The following is an 18,030-nucleotide window of genomic DNA, read 5'->3' as shown; positions in this document are numbered from 1 at the left end:
GTACATTCAAACAAATTACATTTCATGTGTCACTATATAGTACACGGAATGGGTGACGGTATATTTACATTTTTTTTTCTTTTTAACATGCATTTCGCAACAGACCTTGCATTGTACATGGCACTACATAGGTGTTTACAGATCATGGTGCTCCATGTACACAAAAAGTAAATTACAAATACAGCCCGAGGGTTTTTTTTTGTTCATTCTTGTCAGATCAACTCCACGCCAAAGATCACTTTGCGCTATTTACACTTGATCTTAGCCAAAAGGCCGAGAGGGGAAGCTGCACCGTTCCTGGAAACACTGCAATACCAGGTCGGTGCGTGGAGTGGACGGAGCAAGCCCCTGTTCCAAAAAACAATTTAATATTTGGTCCCCAGATAGGGGATATTAAACTGATAAGAACAGATACTACACTTGATCTTAGCCAAAAGGCCGAGAAGCGACCAACGCAGACCAGCTCCGGGATAACGGGAGCAGCGAAGTGCCCAGCACACCCCACCTCCGGAATACCGGGAGCGACGCAGCGATCGAAGCACACCAGCTCGAAACCGCCGCAACTGAGGAAAAGAGGGAACCACCAACACCAGGCGAGGACTGTGCAGAGGACATATCGGACTTAATCACAAAACTGCAGCAGTCCCCTGGTCGAAACACCCCCACAGCAGAGTATGGCGAGCTCGCCAGCGCAGGTGAAGTAGACTTTTATTGTAATCACCTATGTATTCCGGAACCGGCCACTGGGCAGACCTCAGACTTAAAGGACGATTTACTTGAAGTGTAATGTTTGTAACTGTAAACAGTAACATTAAAATGGATTTAAAAATTGCTACTATTAACGTGCGAAGCGTAAAATCTACCACGCGATGTGTTTCCACCTTGGGATACCTCGCCAAGGTCAAAGTGGACCTGCTGTTCTTGCAGGAGTGCGGTCTGCCGCTGTTGTATCTCTTCATTTCCAATGAAATACGAACTCCGATTGTAGTTTTAATTTCTTTATTTTGGCAGACAGCAGTAACAAGCTTCTGGCTTTAAGCCAGGTCTTTGTCCTTCTGAGACCACATGGTCAAAATGGCTGTACTTATACCTGGATCAATTTACAGAAAAGAACTCGCCTTCTTTGACCTTATTGGCTCAATTAATAGTCTTTTAACCTTTTAATTGGCTCGCTACCCGAAGTCCTAAAATGTCAAGTTGATTGATGACTTAATGCAACATGCTGAACTGCACGTAGCAGTCTTGACTTGGGGGTCTGTGAATTTTCAGTCTGTCTAAATGCAGCCTGTTTGAATTCTCGATCAGCCGCACTTCAGCAGTTACCGGCAGTGGTCACGATGGTGGACCCATGGACTATCCATATGGTCAGGAGGCAACGACAGCCGGGCTTCCGGCCTGGGCATTCTGCTGCGGGGAGGCCACTTCACCATCACCGAAGTTAAGGAGGTGGTGGGCGGCCGCCTCCTCGTAGCAGACGTAATGTACAAAAACTCCCCTCTCAGGTTAATTAATGTTTACGCCCCAGTTCCCAAGAACGAGAGGCTGGCCCTCTTCCAGCAGCTCCCAATGCTACTGGCAACGTCCAGGCCGGTCATTCTGGGCGGTGACTTCAACTGCATCATCGATGCGGCTGGACGATCCAGCAGAGCCGACGGCAAACTGGACGCCACGTCCAGAGTCCTGATGGATGCGGTAAAAGATGCCAAGCTGTGCGACGTCTTCAGCAACCCTGCAGGCGGAGCACCGCTCAGATACACCTGGTCAAGACCAGACGGGTCCGTCCGTTCCAGAATAGACTTCCTGTTTGTGTGCCACACGCTCAAGGTCAGGTCCAAGACGTCACGCCGGTGTTCTTCTCTGACCACTGCCTCCTACTGGCCGACTGTCGCCCACAGGAAAACCAGAAAGTTGGCAGAGGGATATGGAAGCTGAACGTGAAACTGTTGACTCCGGAAAACGTTGAGGAACTCAAGAGGGATTACAAAGGTTGGAGAACCGTAAAGCCCCTCTGCGATTCCCCGATGCACTGGTCGGAAACAATCAAGACGAACATCAAGAGGTTCTTCATCCTCAAAGGTGTTCAGCAGGCGAGAGGGAGACAGAGGGAATTGTCCCAACTCCAGACGAATATGCAAAACCTGCTCCTGTTGCAGTCGATGGGGGTCGACGTCGCGGAGGAACTCGAAGAGGTGAAGGGCCAGCAAGCCTCACTCTTTGCCTCAGAGTCCTCCAAGATCATCTTCCGCTCCAGAGTCCGCTCCGTCGAGCAGGACGAGACGTGTTCGAGTTTCTTCTTCCAAAAGGTACACAGGGGGAGCTCTATGATCACCAGCCAAAAGGAAGAAGACGGTTCAGTCAGTGACGTCTTCGCAGCCTGACATGCAGAGGATCAGCAAATCCTTCTATGCCAGGCCGTACGACGTCAAGCCCACAGACCGCGCGGCCTCCCAGTCTTTCCTGCCGTCTATTTCGGAGGTCTTAGACGACAGCAAGCGGGAGAGTCTGGACCACCCGCTAACTCTGGACGAGCTGACAAAGGCCGTCCGGTCCTTCGAGACGAATAAAACTGCCGGAAGCGATGGCTTACCGGTCGAGTTGTACTCGGCTCTGTGGGACTGGATAGGCCCAGACCTATGAAAGAGCTCCTTAAAAGTCCTCCACTGTTCCTCAATTGTGCCACCGTTTAGTCTGTGTTCCCAGTCTACTTTAGCCCACTCTGCCCTCATACCACTGTAGTCCCCTTTGTTTCAGCATAGTACGCTCATTTGAGACACTACTTCCTCACCCTCAATCTGTATTACAAATTCAACCATACTGTGATCACTCATTCCGAGTCATTTAGGACCGAAATGAGGAGAAACTTCTTCACCCAGAGAGTGGTGAACCTGTGGAATTCTGTACCACAGAAAGTCCGAGAGGATCTTTTACGAGGAGATGTGAGTCAGTCTACCATGAGCAAAAAGGCCTTCGAGAGGCTGTGGTGCAACAAGGCACAAAGGCCCAAGCTGAGCCCTATTCATACCAAGCTGAGAACTTACACTAAAGAGCTGATTCCTGTAATGGGCAGTGCAGCAGTAAAAGTCTCCTATGATGGAGCGGTGCACGAACTACCACTATGGATTGTACCACACTGCTCGGCAGAAGCTGGCTGGGAAAAATCTGCTGGAACTGGGACGACATGCGAGCGAGTTCGTCCGTCGACGACACCTCATGTGCCCAGGTTTTGAGCACGTTCCCGTCGTTGTTTAAGCCAGGCAGCGGAAATTTCTCTGGGGCGAAGGTGCAGATCCACTTGGTTCCCGGTACATGACCCAACCACCACAAGGCAGGTGCGGTGCCATACATGATGCGAGCGAAAGTGGAGATCGAGCTGGACAGGTTGCAACAAGAGGGCATCATCGCACTGGTTGAGTTCAACGAGTGGACAAGTCCGATTGTTCCGGTTCCCAAGAGCGATGGCATGGTCAGAATTTGTGAGGTCTATAAAGTAACGATTAAGCGCTTTTCGCTGCAGGATCAGTACCCGCTACCCAAGGCAGACGACCTATTTGCGACGATGACAGGAAGAAAGATGTTCACCAAGTTGGACTTAACCTCGGCCTACATGACGCAGGCGGTGGAGGAATCTTCGAAAGGCCTCACCTGCATCAACACGCACAAAGGTCTGTTCATCTACAATAGATGCCCGTTTGGGATTCGATTGGCTGCGACTATTTTTCAAAGGAATACGGAGAGTCTGCTAAAATCGTTCCCGCGAACCGAGGTTTTCCAGGACGACATATTGATCACAGATCGGGACACCATTGAACACTTGCAGAAGCTGGAAGAGGTTCTAAGTCGGTTAGATCGTGTGGGTCTCAGGTTGAAATGCTCGAAGTGTGTTTTCCTGGTGCCAGAAGTCGTGTTCTTAGGGAGAAGAATCGCGGCAGACGGCATCAGACCAACCGACGGCAAGCTGGAGGCCATCAAGAACACGCCGAGACCACAGAACGTGACGGAGCTGTGGTCGTTCCTGGGACTCCTCTATTATTTTTGTAATTTCCTACCCGGGTTAAGCACCTTGCTCGAACCTCTACATGTGTTGCTACGCAAGGGAGATGATTGGGTATGGGGGAAATCACAAGAGACTGCTTTTGAGAAAGCCAGAAATCTGCTATGTTCCAACAAACTGCTTGTTCTGTATGACCCATGTAAACATTTAGTGCTAGCTTTCGATTCATCTTCGTACAGGGTCGGGTGTGTTACAACAAGCAAATGAATCGGGAACATTGCAAGCGGTTGCTTATGTATCCAGGAGCTTGTCCAAGGCCGAAAGGGCCTACAGCATGATTGAAAAAGAAGCTCTGGCATGCGTTTACGGGGTGAACAAAATGCATCAGGATCTGTTTGGGCTTAAGTTCAACTTAGAAACTGACCATAAGCCGCTCATATCGCTATTCTCAGAGAGCAAAGATATTAATACCAATGCCTCTGCTCTCATCCAAAGATGGGCACTCACGCTGTCTGCATATAACTATGTAATTCACCACAGGCCAGGCACAGGGAACTGCGCTGACACCCTCAGTCGGCTACCATTGCCCACCACCGGGGTGGAAATGGCACAGCCTACAGACTTGCTCCTGGTGATGGATGCATTTGTAAACGAAAAGTCACCCGTTATGGCCCGTCAGATCAGAACCTGGACCAGCCAGGATCCTTTACTGTCCCTGGAAAAAACTGTGTCCTCCATGGGAGCTGGTCCAGCGCCCCAGTGAAGATGCATCAAGAGATCAAACCGTTCCAACGGCGCAAAGACGAAATGTCCATACAGGCGGACTGTCTTTTGTGGGGTAATCGTGTGGGGTAAGAAAGGCACGGAAATGTTCATATGCGACCTACCTAGTAATGATGAAAGCTATAGCCAGATCCCATGTGTGGTGGCCCGGCATCGACTCAGATTTGGAGTCTTGCGTGCGCCAATGCAACACTTACTCTCAGCTGAGCAATGCACCCAGGGAGGCACCGCTAAGGTCATAGCCCTTCAAACCGTGTTTCGCTGGCCCATTTCTAGGCAAAATGTTTTTGGTTGTTGTGGATGCTTATTCAAAATGGATTGAGTGTGTAATAGTGTCTGTAAGCACGTCTACTGCCACCATCGAAAGCCTATGAGCCATGTTTGCCACGCACGGCCTGCCTGATGTCCTTGTCAACGACAATGGGCCGTGCTTCACCAGCGCTGAATTCAAGGAATTCATGACCGCAATGGGATCAAGCACGTCACATCTATCCCGTTCAAACCTGTATCTAACGGCCAGGCAGAACGGGCAGTCCAAACCATCAAGCAAAGCTTGAAACGCATGTCAGAAGGCTCCCTGCAGACCTGTCTGTCCCGAGTCCTGCTCAGCTACCGCGCAAGACCCCACTCATTCACCAGGGTTCCACCTGCCGAACTGCTCATGAAAAGGGCACTCTAAACAAGGCTCTCTCTAGTCTACCCTGATCTCCATGATCATGTCGAGGGCAGGCGGCATCAACAAAGCATGTACCATGATCGCGCAAATTTGTCACGCGATGTTGAAGTCAATGACCCTGTATTTGTACTCAACTAAGGACATGGTCCCAAATGGCTTGCTGGCACTGTCGTAGCCGAAGGGAGTAGGGTGTTTGAGGTCAAACTTGCAAATGGACTAACTTGCAAAAAGCATTTAGACCAAACCAAACAGCGATTCACAGACAGCCACGAGCAACCTGAGGAGGACACCACCAACTTTGACCCTCCGATACACACACAAGTGGCAACCGACATCACGGTTGAGCACGAAGCTGAACTCATCATCCCCAGCAGCCCAGCAAGGCCAGCTGTGCAGCAGCCCAGCGAAGGCCCAAACAACTCACCTGCACCTGCATTTGTACCGAGACAATCGACTAGGGAGCGGAAAGCCCCAGATCGTCTCACCCTGTAAATAAGTGTATTATTGACTTTTGCGGGGGATGGGGAAGTGATGTTATGTATGCAACACCTTGTAACCAGCATTCTACACCCACCAGAGAGCGCATCTGTTGGAGTCCCAAGGGATCCCAACATCCCTTGGGAGCACTGTATATAAGCAGGCCTCCCATGCTGTGCCAGCACTCTGGAGTCAGAATAAAGAGACTAAGGTCACACTTACTCAAGTCTACAGTACTCAGTCACATTGCTTTATTTGAGACATAACAGTATGGAACTGCTGTCAGCATCCAAATGAATGATATAGAATTGCTGACCGCAATGTACTGAACTATTTTCCAATGTATCGTGAAAATTTTTATATGAATAAAGTATATTTTTGGGGAAAAAAATTAACCTGTCAAATTGTTTTGTTTGCTAACACTCCTGCGAAGCGCCTCGGGATATTTTACTAAATTAAAGGCGCTTATATAAATACAAGATGTTGTTGGAACAGTAACGCGATTTCTCTCTCCACAGATGCTGCCTGACCTGACAATATTTATCCCTTAATCAACATCACCAAAACAGATTATCTGGTCATTATCATATTGTGGGAGCTTTCTGTGTGTAAATTTAATGCTGAAGTTCCTACTTTACAACAGTGACTACACTTCAATTGGTTGTAAAGCTCTTTGGGACGTTCTGAGCTCACGAAAGACGCTGTAGGAACGCAAGTTTCGTTACAGGTTGCCCCAGTAGATTACCTTGAGGACCTGCTTTTTACATATCTGAGGGCTGGAAGACCTTTCTGTCAGCTTCACTCCAGTATTTGGGTTATATGGCTCTCTGGGTCCAGATCTGTTGGAAATACCTAAATTCTACGCTGGAATTAATTCCCTAAACCCTTACAACTCTCCTCCTTTAAGACCCTGCTTAAAACCTACCTCTGAGAACAAATTACTTCTCGTAATTTTTTAATCTCATAACACTCCTATGAAGCACCATGAGACGTTTCATTACATTAAAGGCGCTATATAAATGCAAATTGTTTTGTAATATCTAAAATAAAATTGCAAGATGTAGGTTTCTTTAATTTATCTAAAAGTGAGGTTCCCAATGCTTTCCACAATGCAGTAACTTGTATTTGAACCAAGGTTGCTGCGGCCACAATGCAGAGTACTAACCACTATAGGATCACAATGAGCTATTCGGGGCCCGAGTGCAAGCTCGGCACTGGGCTACAAGAAGGTGCGACGTCACTCACGGTGGTGTGCGTGATTGATCTGATCGTGAGGCCTATGTCCTGTGTAAGGTTCGAAAATCCACGGCCGCATTTGAAACACTGTAAGGACAAGAAAACTAACATGGGATCGTTCCATACACTAAATGAACATTTTTGGCCAAGTAAAAGCAGGCTGGGAAAATGTGTGGGCGGATACAGACATTGTGGAGTCTGGCTCACAAGCGAGACCGAGGCACTGGCCAATGGGGGAAAAGTGCATTCTGGCTGGCCAATCAGGGGTCGAGTCGGGCCTGAAGTGGGGAAATCCTCAACCAATAAGGACTCCCCGGCCCAGTTTGAAAATGACTTCCCCCCGCCACATTAAACTACGAATGTGGGCCATTATCTACCTAATTAATATGGACAATAGCTCTGAATCAAAACTATGAATCACTGCAGGAATGGCCCACTGACTCCCAGGACTATAACAAAGGACCCACAGACTACCCGGCACCTATGTGCACTGAAACAATACCCTGGTCCTCACACCTGCGTGTACCTGTGACATCTTCTGATTAAATATTCAAAGCTATCTCCCTGCCCACACTTACACAATGGACCACCCACTGGGTTTGAGTGTGAAAAGACCAGAACTGAATTGAATACAAATATAGGACACAGGACCACCAGAAAAACAGTTGTGGAAAAAGGGAGTTGTGGAGAAAAACAGGTGTGGAGAGGAAAAGACTTGCGGGAGTTGTGGAGAAAACCAGTTTGGGGTCAGTTCTTGACAGGGCAGCTGGCCGCTGGGTGGCGGGGAGCTGAGAGAGTTTTGCAAACTTTGATTTTGGTCGAGACTAAAAACCCAGGAGCCAACCTCCTGGTTGGTAAGTGGCAGCAGGTGCTGCTGTTAGCCCTGAACACATTGGACAGGGTGAGAATAGCCGAAGCATCAGGCTGGGGCACACAGAGCTGTGCAGACCTGGACACCTGGTTCAATAACCTGGATTCACAGCTGTAGTCTGACGATAACCGAGAGGCAGATAGAAGAAACCGACAACTTCGAAGAGGAAAACCGAACAATAACATAAAACCCACCCCAGAGGGACCCTGAGCCGAAATAAGTGCTACAGAACCCCGGAGTTGATAGGATTGTGAGTATAGTCCAAACCCCCTCACAGACTCAATTTAGGATAGGAATTGGTAGGACGGGTGGGAGTGGGAGGTGTGGTTACGTGTGAGTGGGATGTTTTAACCTCTTGTTTTCCCCTTCCCTGTTGCGAGATTTTTCGGGTTGTTGAATGAGATTTTGCCATCACTGCCATTTTATGACCTCTTCCTATGCCCTCTATCTTTGTGTTTGCTATTCTAGATAAGCAACATTAGCCATTTTGTACTCTTACCCACTGTGTCTGGTGCCTCATTACTCACCCACCCTCATAAATTGCACGTACAGAACCCAAGGGGAGTGTGGATTCGAACCCACACCCCAAGTTCCCCTTACACCTGCCGTGTCTCGGAGCACGGCCAGGAATGATTGGCGCTCGGGGAAGTCGGCCACTGAACAAGCGCTCGGGACCGAGGCTGCCGCCTGGTTATTCAAGATACGCAGTCGGAGCGACTACAACTCCCGCAGCGCTCTTTGTCCTGCACTGGAGTGTCAGCCTGGATTTTTTATGTGCTAAAAACCATGGAGTGGGACTTGAACACACAACCTCTGACTCAGAGTCGACCCACTGAGCCACAGCTGACACTTGGTTACAGCACAGGAGGAGGCCACTCGGCCTGTCGAGCCTGTGTCGGCTCTCTGCCTCCTTCCCCGCAGCCCTGTGCATTTTTTCCTTCGGCTACTCACGGGCCAAATGGCCTTCCTCCATGCTGTAACCATTCTATGACTTATCCACCTCCCTTTTGAAAGCCATGATTGAATCTGCTGTCGTGTTTAATGACTTAGCAGCTTTTTGCCGCTTTGCTAAATATAGCAATTCAACTATTCCCAGGGTTTATATTTAATTCAAACTAGGAGACCCTTGTTCAGATTATAACAAATGCTTTTAATACAGGTATATTGAGCAAAAACAACAGAGGTTTATCAAGTAAATAACGTTCTGTTACAAAAAGTAATACTTAACAAATGATAGTCACAGCCTGTTCTCTCAAGAGACCGTGGTGCTGACCCCTTATCTCCTGTTTTAATTCGCGCTGCCTTCCAGGTAGAAGAGCTGTTACTTTATACCCTTTTCTTCCCATTCAAAAGGCTGTGAAAATCTGCAGCTGTATCAGCCTCACAATAGATCATAGCTCCTGTTTTTGACCTTCTATGTTATCTCTATCTCCCCTCCCTCTCTGTGGCAGGAATCACTTCTCTGCGAACAATTATACAGACCATGTCACACAGAATTATACCGAGCTTGGCTTTACAAAATTATGATAAATGGTACATGCTGCACACCTTTATCTTATTGATTAGTAATTTTGGCCTTGATCATTCTGGTTCTAAATGAAGCTGTATCAGTAGTTACACAAATGGTTAACATAATAATGGCTCAATTTACCATGATGCTTTGCTTCTCAGCCTTTGGCCATTTTAAAACCCATTTTATGTTATTCAGCCATTTTCTATCATGTATAAGAGAGTTTGACATACAATCATTGCATATAAAGGAAGTTACAAACATACAGGTTATTCATTAATTCAAGATGTTTAAAATAAACTTCTTAATTCTAACTTCTAATGCCTGTCAATAGACAATATCTTACAGTTCCTACCTTGAGGGGGAGGAACTTCCAACTCCTCACAAGCTCCTAATACTGATAGGCCTTTTAATCTGGACCACTTTACATGTCAGATCAATTCATTACCTTCAGTACCCACTTTGGTGACCATCTGTCTGTATTTTCCCTTAAAGTCTTGAATATCTAAAGTTTTCATTTTTACTCTTGTCTAACAGACTTTGTGTGGTTATAACATTAAGCTGAGTTTGTGGCTGGCGTATTAGGTGCTTTAAATAACAGATGTACACTATTAAACATATTAACACTGTGAGTTGAACGATTACCAATAAATGTGAAATGATTCTAATCCAGGGAGGAATTTCTATATTAATCCCTATATCCCACCAATGTGTTGAAACTCCTATCCCTGGGATCTCTTTAGCTACGGCTTTATCTCTTTGTTCTAATGTATAGTAATGACGTTGGGAGTTCTTTATTTGATTCATTTGATTTGGATCGACTGGGTCTGTATACACTGGAGTTTAGAAGAATGAGAGGGGATCTCATAGAAACATATAAAATTCTGACGGGATTGGACAGGTTAGATGCAGGAAGCATGTTTCCATTGGTGGGGAAGTCCAGAACCAGGGGACACAGTTTAAGGATAAGGGGTAGGCCATTTAGGACCGAGATGAGGAGAAACTTCTTCACTCAGAGAATTGTTAACCTGTGGAATTCTCTACCACAGAAAGTTGTTGATGCCGGTTCGTTAGATATATTCAAGAGGGAGTTAGATATGGCCCTGACGGCTAAAGGGATCAAGAGGTGTGGAGAGAAAGCAGGAAGAGGTACTAAAGGTTAATGATCAGCCATGATCTTATAGAATGGTGGTGCAGGCTCCTGCACCTATTTTCTATGTTTCTATGTTTCATTAAGACCGTTAAAGCTTCAGGAGATACAACAACTGGCCGACAGCCATGATGTGCGAGGATTCTTCATCGCAGTCAAGGCCACCTACGGTCCAAACTCCCAAGGCCCCACGCCACTGCTGGCCAAGAATGGGGAAACACTTATCAAGGACACCGAGGCAGTCAGGGCCCGCTGGAAGGAGCACTTCGAAGTTCTCCTCAATTGAGACTCTGCCTTTGACTCAAGTGTTCTCGACTCCATCCTGCAGCATGTGACCTGCCACCACCTCAGTGAAACCCCAACGCTGCACGAGGTCGAAAAAGCCATAAGACAGCTCAAGAACAACAATGCTACAGGAGCGAATGGAAGCCCTACTGAGGCACTAAAGTATGGCGGAGTGGTGTTGTTGGCGCGGATACCTGACCTCATCTGGAGGGAGGAGAGCATGCCGGGAGATCTCAGAGATCCAGTGACCATCTTTAAAAAAGGGGACAAGTCCGACTGCGACAACTACAGGGGAATCTCCCTGCTATCAGCCACTGGGAAAGTCGTCGCTAGAGTCCTCCTCAACTGTCTTCTCCCTGTGGCCGAGGAGCTCCTCCCTGAGTCACAGTGAGGATTTCATCCCCTACGGGACACAACGAACATGATCTTTGCAGCGCAACAGCTGCAGGAAAAATGCAGGGAACAGTGCCAGCAACCTATACATGACCTTCTTCGACCTTACAAAGGCCTTTGACACTGTCAACCGCGAGGGTCTATGGAGCGTCCTCCTCCATTTCAGATGTCCCCAAATGTTTGTCAACATCCTCCGCCTGCTCCACGACTACATGCAGGCCGTGATCCTTACCAACGGATCCATCACAGACCCAATCCACATCCAGACCGGGGCAGGGCTGCGTGATCGCCCCAACCCTTTTCTCAATCTTCCTCACTGCCATGCTCCACCTCAGTCAACAAGCTCCCCGCTGGAGTGGAACTAAACTACAGAACCAGTGGGAAGCTGTTCAACCTTCGCCGTCTCCAGGCCAGATCTAAGACCACTCCAACCTCTGTCGTCAAGCTACAGTTCGCGGACGACGCCTGCGTCTGCGCACATTCAGAGGCTGAACTCCAGGACATAGTCGACTGAAGCATACGAAAGTATGGGCCTTATGTTATATATCCTAAGACAAAGGTCCTCCACCAGCCTGTCCTCGCTGCACAGCACTGCCCCCCAGTCATCAAGATCCACGGCGCGGCCCTGGACAACGTGGACCATTTCCCATACCTCAGGAGACTCTTATCAACAAAAGCAGACATTGATGAGGAGATTCAACACCGCCTCCAGTGCGCCAGTACAGCCTTCAGTTGCCTGAGGAAACGAGTGTTCGAAGACCAGCCCTCAAATCTACCACCAAGCTCATGGTCTACAGGGCTGTAGTAATACCTGCCCTCCTGTACAGCTCAGAGACATGGACCACGTACAGTAGACACCTCAAGTCGCTGGAGAAATACCACCAACAGTGCCTCCGCAAGATCCTACAAATCCGCTGGGAAGACAGACGCACCAACATTAGTGTCCTCGACCAGGCCAACATCCCCAGCATTGAAGCACTGACCACACTTGATCAGCTCCGTTGGGCAGGCCACATTGTCCGCATGCCAGACACGAGACTCCCAAAGCGAGCGCTCTACTTGGAACTCCTTCACGGCAATTGAGCCAAAGGTGGGCAGAGGTAACGTTACAAGGACACCCTCAAAGCCTCCCTGATAAAGTGCAACATTCCCACCGACACCTGGGAATCCCTGGCCAAAGACCGCCCGAAGTGGAGGAATTGCATCCAGGAAGGCGCTAAGCGCCTCGAATCTCATCGCCGAGTGCATGCAGAAACCAAGTGCAGGCAGCGGAGAGAACGTGCGGCAAACCTGTCCCATCCTTCCTCACCCTCAACGACTGTCTGCCCCACCTGTGGCAGGGACTGTGGCTCTCGTATTAGACTGTTCAGCCACCTAAGGACTCAATTCCGAGGGACTGCCTATGATGATGATAAAGCTTCAGGCAACTCCGGGATATCATATCCAAATTTAGTAACGTAATCCTCTAGGTTAATGTCTAAACTGTCGTCTACCTGCAATACTTGTTATTTAGGTGCGGCCACTACAAGAAGAGTAATTTTTGTAGGCGTCAGACAGTACCAGGACTAATCAATCAAAACAATATTTTCCCTCCCATACGTAAGCAGTCCTAGTTCTCACATCTGATGGTCCTCTCACTTCCATCATACAATTTTAACCTTCCTGATTCCAATCGAAACCACATGTCTTTTTTGAGTGCTCATATAAATCATAAGGACAAATGAGGGCATCCTCATTTATACTGCATCCTTCAAGGTTTGGTTCAATCCATGTTAATTCTTCTAACTGAATTAACCAATGTGGGGCCGTTAGGAATCGGCTAATGGCGTTTGTTTTTGCAACCTCTGTGTTCTCTATTCTAAACAGGGGGTTGGTCTAGTTCGGTTCATTAAATAAGGAATTTGTACTATTAATCCTAATAATTTTTGGTTCCCTGCCTTGTGGCATTCGTGCTTGACTGGATATACTTTAATCAAACTTCTAATTTTACACAGTTCCTCATCGTCATAGTAATGAGATAGTCCTGACAAATGTGCATTTGTTACCCATGTAGGCAGACTTTCCTTGTTTATACTTTCTAGATTTTCCCAGGATTATTCCATGAACCAGTTCCCATACATGACACATTAATGACAGCTGGATCAGAAGCTTTTCTGTCTCTAATGATATCGTTAATCTTACGTGCATGACTTTCTGTTATGTGTCCGATATCCCTTCGGTGTATAATCATTATTTGATCGTCTATCAACTCTTCCCTTTCTATGTTGTTTTCCTTACTAAGTATATCCCTTAGTCTTTCTCGTGCATCATCTAATTGAGCCTGTGTACCTGCTCGGTCCATGGAATTGATTTTTGATGTAGCGGTATTAAACCCTGTGAGTCCATCAATGATTAGACCTCTCTTTCGCCTATTCTGTTCTTGACTTCCTTTCGGGTCAGAATCATTATCACTTTTCTGGTGGAATGCTTCCTGTGTCTTTTCAAGGTTTTTAGAAAGAGTAGCGTTTTCCCAGTCTTGTTTAAACACCTGTTGTATCATTCCTTGAGTTAATTGTGAAGTTTTATTAGGACACCAATTAGGCAATATCAAATCAGTTAAATTTAAAATAACAGGAACCACTTCTGGTATAATTTGATGATATACCGCTCTATGTGTGGGAATGATTACAAGACTGTTTCCAGGTCCTGGTTTTAACTGAGGACATTGTTTCCCTGATCTGATTCATTATCTTTGTATACAATTCAAACCGAATGCTACGGAATTCCCCGTTATCATTATAACATCCTTCTACGGCATCCCCAAATTTCACCATGGGTACACCTATCCCACTTCCATCAGGTTTGGGGTAGGCATATTCTCCCCAAGCCTTAAAGGTACGCATGACCGGTTCATTTTGCCGGTGGGTAGGTTTAATATGTGTCCCAACGCATGAATACTGCCCTTCATGTTTTTTCCATCCTCGAGGCCAACACAATTGGATGTACGCTTTACTTTCTGATGCTATCTGCCTTGTTTTTTTTTATTTCTCCCCACAATCCCCCACTCTTTTTCAGAAATCTCCATAACTTTGGGCCTTCCCTATCTCTTAACGGACATGTTATTCATACTTCATATCCTTCTTTTATTTCCCACTGATAGCACCAAGAACCTGCTGTATATTCTGTTGATACGTTATTATCCTGCTTCATCCACAGTGGAAAATGCTATCCATAGGGTTCATTATAAGTTGTTTTTTTTATGTCCACCAAGAATCAGTGGTTCTGTTCCAAAAATGAGGAGTTGAGTACATTTATCATCCGAGACTGCAGTCCTGCTCTTCATTCGTTGTTTTTCCCACACTTCCGAGTATCAGTAAAAGCGTATAGATCCCATTGGGGACACCAGCAGCAGTGGGGGATAAAAGAGCAGGGAAACGGAGCCGACCTGACTGGGGACACCAGCAGCAGTGGGGGATAAAAGAGCGGGGAAACGGAGCCGACCCGACTGGGGACACCAGCAGCAGTGGGGGATCCGATTCAAAGCCAACAACAACAGAAAAAAAAAATCAAAGAATGACGTCACAGGAGAGCAGGTCGGTGATTGATTGGTGAGTATTCCAGCTTTTCTTGCTCTCTAAGTTAAGGAAGGTGGTTAAATTAAGAGCTGAGAAGCTGTAACTAGCTGGTACTTATTAAATTAATAACCAGTAGAAAATGTGGCATTAGGGGCACGGGCAGCGAGGAGTGGAGGATCGGCGGGCAGCGTGGAGCGCCATCAGCGAGGTGGGGACCCAGAGAAGACTCAGCTCGGACCAGCAGCAAGATCGGGAGGCCAAGGCCAGCAGCGAGGTCAGGACAAGAGGCCAGAATACGCGTGGTCACTAGAAAAGAACCAAAGAACAAAGCGTGAGCGGCTGGAGGGAGAACAGGAAAGCAGGGCACTGGAGCTGGAGGGCCCGGGATACAATGTCAGTATTTTATGGACAAATCTGCAAGCTGCTCTGATTACTGCGCTCACCTTCACTGTGATCTCTGAAAAACAGGGAGAGAGAACCTGAGTGAGGGAGGGAGGGAGGGAGTAGGAATGTGTGTGTGTGTGCGCGCGCTAGGTCCATGTAGTGGAGCCGGTCTCCCATCGTCTTGGATCCCCTCACCATTGGACCAAGACCTTGTTCTGTCAAATTCGTGTGATGGCTGGTGTGAAACGGCCACCCCACGTTAAAAGAATTCACGCACAGGCATCTTCCACACTTTAAAATGAAGTCTGGGACCTGGAACATCAGGACCTTCATGGACAACTCCAACAGCGACAGACCGGAATGGCGTACTGTTATCGTTGCCCGGGAACTCAGACGCTACGACATTGACACCGCTGTCCTGAGCGAGACCTGGCGGGCAGGAGAAGGCCAGATCAAGGAACAAGGTGGTGGATACATCTTCTTTTGGAAAGGCAAACCAGAAGAAGAACACTGTTAGATCTCTTAATTTCCAATGAAATACGAACTCCGATTGTACTTTTAATTTCTTTATTTCTGGCAGAGAGCAACAACAAGCTGCTGGCTTTAAGCCAGGTCTTTGTCCTTCTGAGACTACATGGTCAAAATGGCTGTACTTATACCTGGATCAATTTACAGAAAAGAACTCGCCTTCTTTGACCTTATTGGCTCAATTAATAGTCTTTTAACCTTTTAATTGGCTCGCTACCCAAGGGTCCTAAAATGTCAAGTTGATTGATGACTTAATGCAACATGCTACCACTCACGTAGCATCTCTGACTTGTTGTCTGTGAATTTTCACAGCCTGTCTAAATGCAGCCTGTTTGAATTCTCTATCAATCCCCTTTTTGATTCTTTCACAAACTGAATCATAAAACATCAGGTATCACTGGTTAAACATTCTACAAAATAATTTCATACATGTTAATAGAGTTTCCTTCTAAAATTTGTTGATGTGTTTCGCCACATGTCTGGACTAGTAGCTTCCACACAAATTTACACCAACCCGAGTTCCATCGTGGCCACAATGGAAGTCTGGTTTTAGTAGGTTAATTAACCTTATTCCAATTTAATCCAAATCAATATCTTAATTCAACCAGTAAACAACCTTCCCTTAAGCATAACATACCCCTGTGCCACGTACAGACGGTCTGCTGGGACCTGCAAGGTGTCTCACCTGAGGGACAGCAGCTACAGCCGCCTGGTCGCAACAACATTTAATCAACATAAACAAACAATATAAAAGTAAAACAATTACAACAAATAGAATTAAACCTTCCACCAATGAAGTTCCTATTGAACCTAGCCATTCAGTGGCTCCACTCCACAAAGTGAATGATGGGGGTTGCTTAAGTTTTTCTACCTCCTTTTGGATATGCTCCGCTAAGTGGGTAATTTCTTCGGAGCTATCTGGGATATATGTTCAACACTCAGTTCCGAGTAGGGTGCAAGTACCTCCCTTTTCAGCCAGGATGTAATCAAGGGCCAGTCTATTCTGTAGGGCTACTGTGCGGATTGCTACCATTTCTGCATTGATTTTAACTAGGGCCTCTGAGGTATCATTGGCTACCCGTTCCACAACGGATACCATGTTAATGGATTCCCTTGCCAGTCTGGCGGTCCCATACCTGGGGATCAGAATGGCAAAGAACCTCTCTGTTCCTGTGATAGCTCTCTTAGGACGGTGTAAATGTTCCGACAGTGACTTTATATGATACATATAAGGCACAATGTAGGCTAAATAGCAGGATCCCATCCAATTCTGGGGCAGCCAAGAGTAGGTCTTGTGGCCACACACCCAATAGGTGCCATTATAGGCAATGAATGTTAACTGTTTCTTTGTCAGCAACACTCCGGGGCCTGTCCAGGCTTTTCCATCTGTTTTATTCAGAATCCCCGTTACGTTAAAAATTCCCACATCGGCCCAGTTTGGACGGTTCCGTGGCATGATTATATTACAATTCCGGGAGCAGTTACTATACCCCATATTTTGGCCTCCTTTGATGTTTCTAATCAGACAGACCAATTCCCCCGGTCTTCCTATTCCCGTTGTATTAGTGATAACAAAAAATGGGGGCCGTTTGGAATTATTGTAGCACGGTTGGTATCCCCCTTCAAAGGTAGTCAGATTGTAACCTGCTGACTTCCATTTACGTGCCCAGTTTTCCGTATCCTGAAACGCATTGCCTGTTTTGTTTTGATTAATTATCCACTCAGCCATTGCCGAGATATTCAAGGGAACTGGCCTCAAGGGAATCCCTCCCTTTGAGTGAATAGGAATATGCGCACACACCCAACAACTAGAAATGTTACCTTGTTTGGCATAAATGTATGACATATATAAAAAGGTATTTACATGTAATTCCCTTGCTACCCTACTATTTCCCTTTGGTGCAGAGGGTCGGCTAGTAAGAAGTAGGCCTATGCCTAGAATACCTACAATCAATAATACAGTACATTTATACATTTTCGCAAAATGTAATTGTCCTTAATAGTTTTCAGCTTCAGTAACGGGTTGTTCGTTTAACGTGTGAAGCGTGGATCCAGGCTTTCTTTCCTTGGACTTTAACAGCTGCCTGGGTGCTCAATAACACTTGATAAGGTCCCTCCCACTTGGCACCCAAAGGGTTCTTTATGGAACTTTTTCACATACACCCAGACTCCCGGGATGATGTCGTGTCCTC

General features: G+C 46.8%; 1 pseudogene; it reads right to left on the bottom strand.

Annotated features, from left to right (window-relative positions):
• Window positions 1-281: 281 nt before the first annotated feature.
• On the bottom strand, window positions 282-450 carry LOC139234194 (U2 spliceosomal RNA; annotated as a pseudogene).
• Between the last annotated feature and the right edge of the window lie 17,580 nt (window positions 451-18,030).

The sequence above is a fragment of the Pristiophorus japonicus genome, chromosome 21, assembly GCF_044704955.1.
Source record: "Pristiophorus japonicus isolate sPriJap1 chromosome 21, sPriJap1.hap1, whole genome shotgun sequence".
Taxonomy (NCBI): domain Eukaryota; kingdom Metazoa; phylum Chordata; class Chondrichthyes; family Pristiophoridae; genus Pristiophorus; species Pristiophorus japonicus.
Note: the sequence above shows the minus strand (reverse complement) of the source record. Positions and strands in the feature narration are given on the sequence as shown.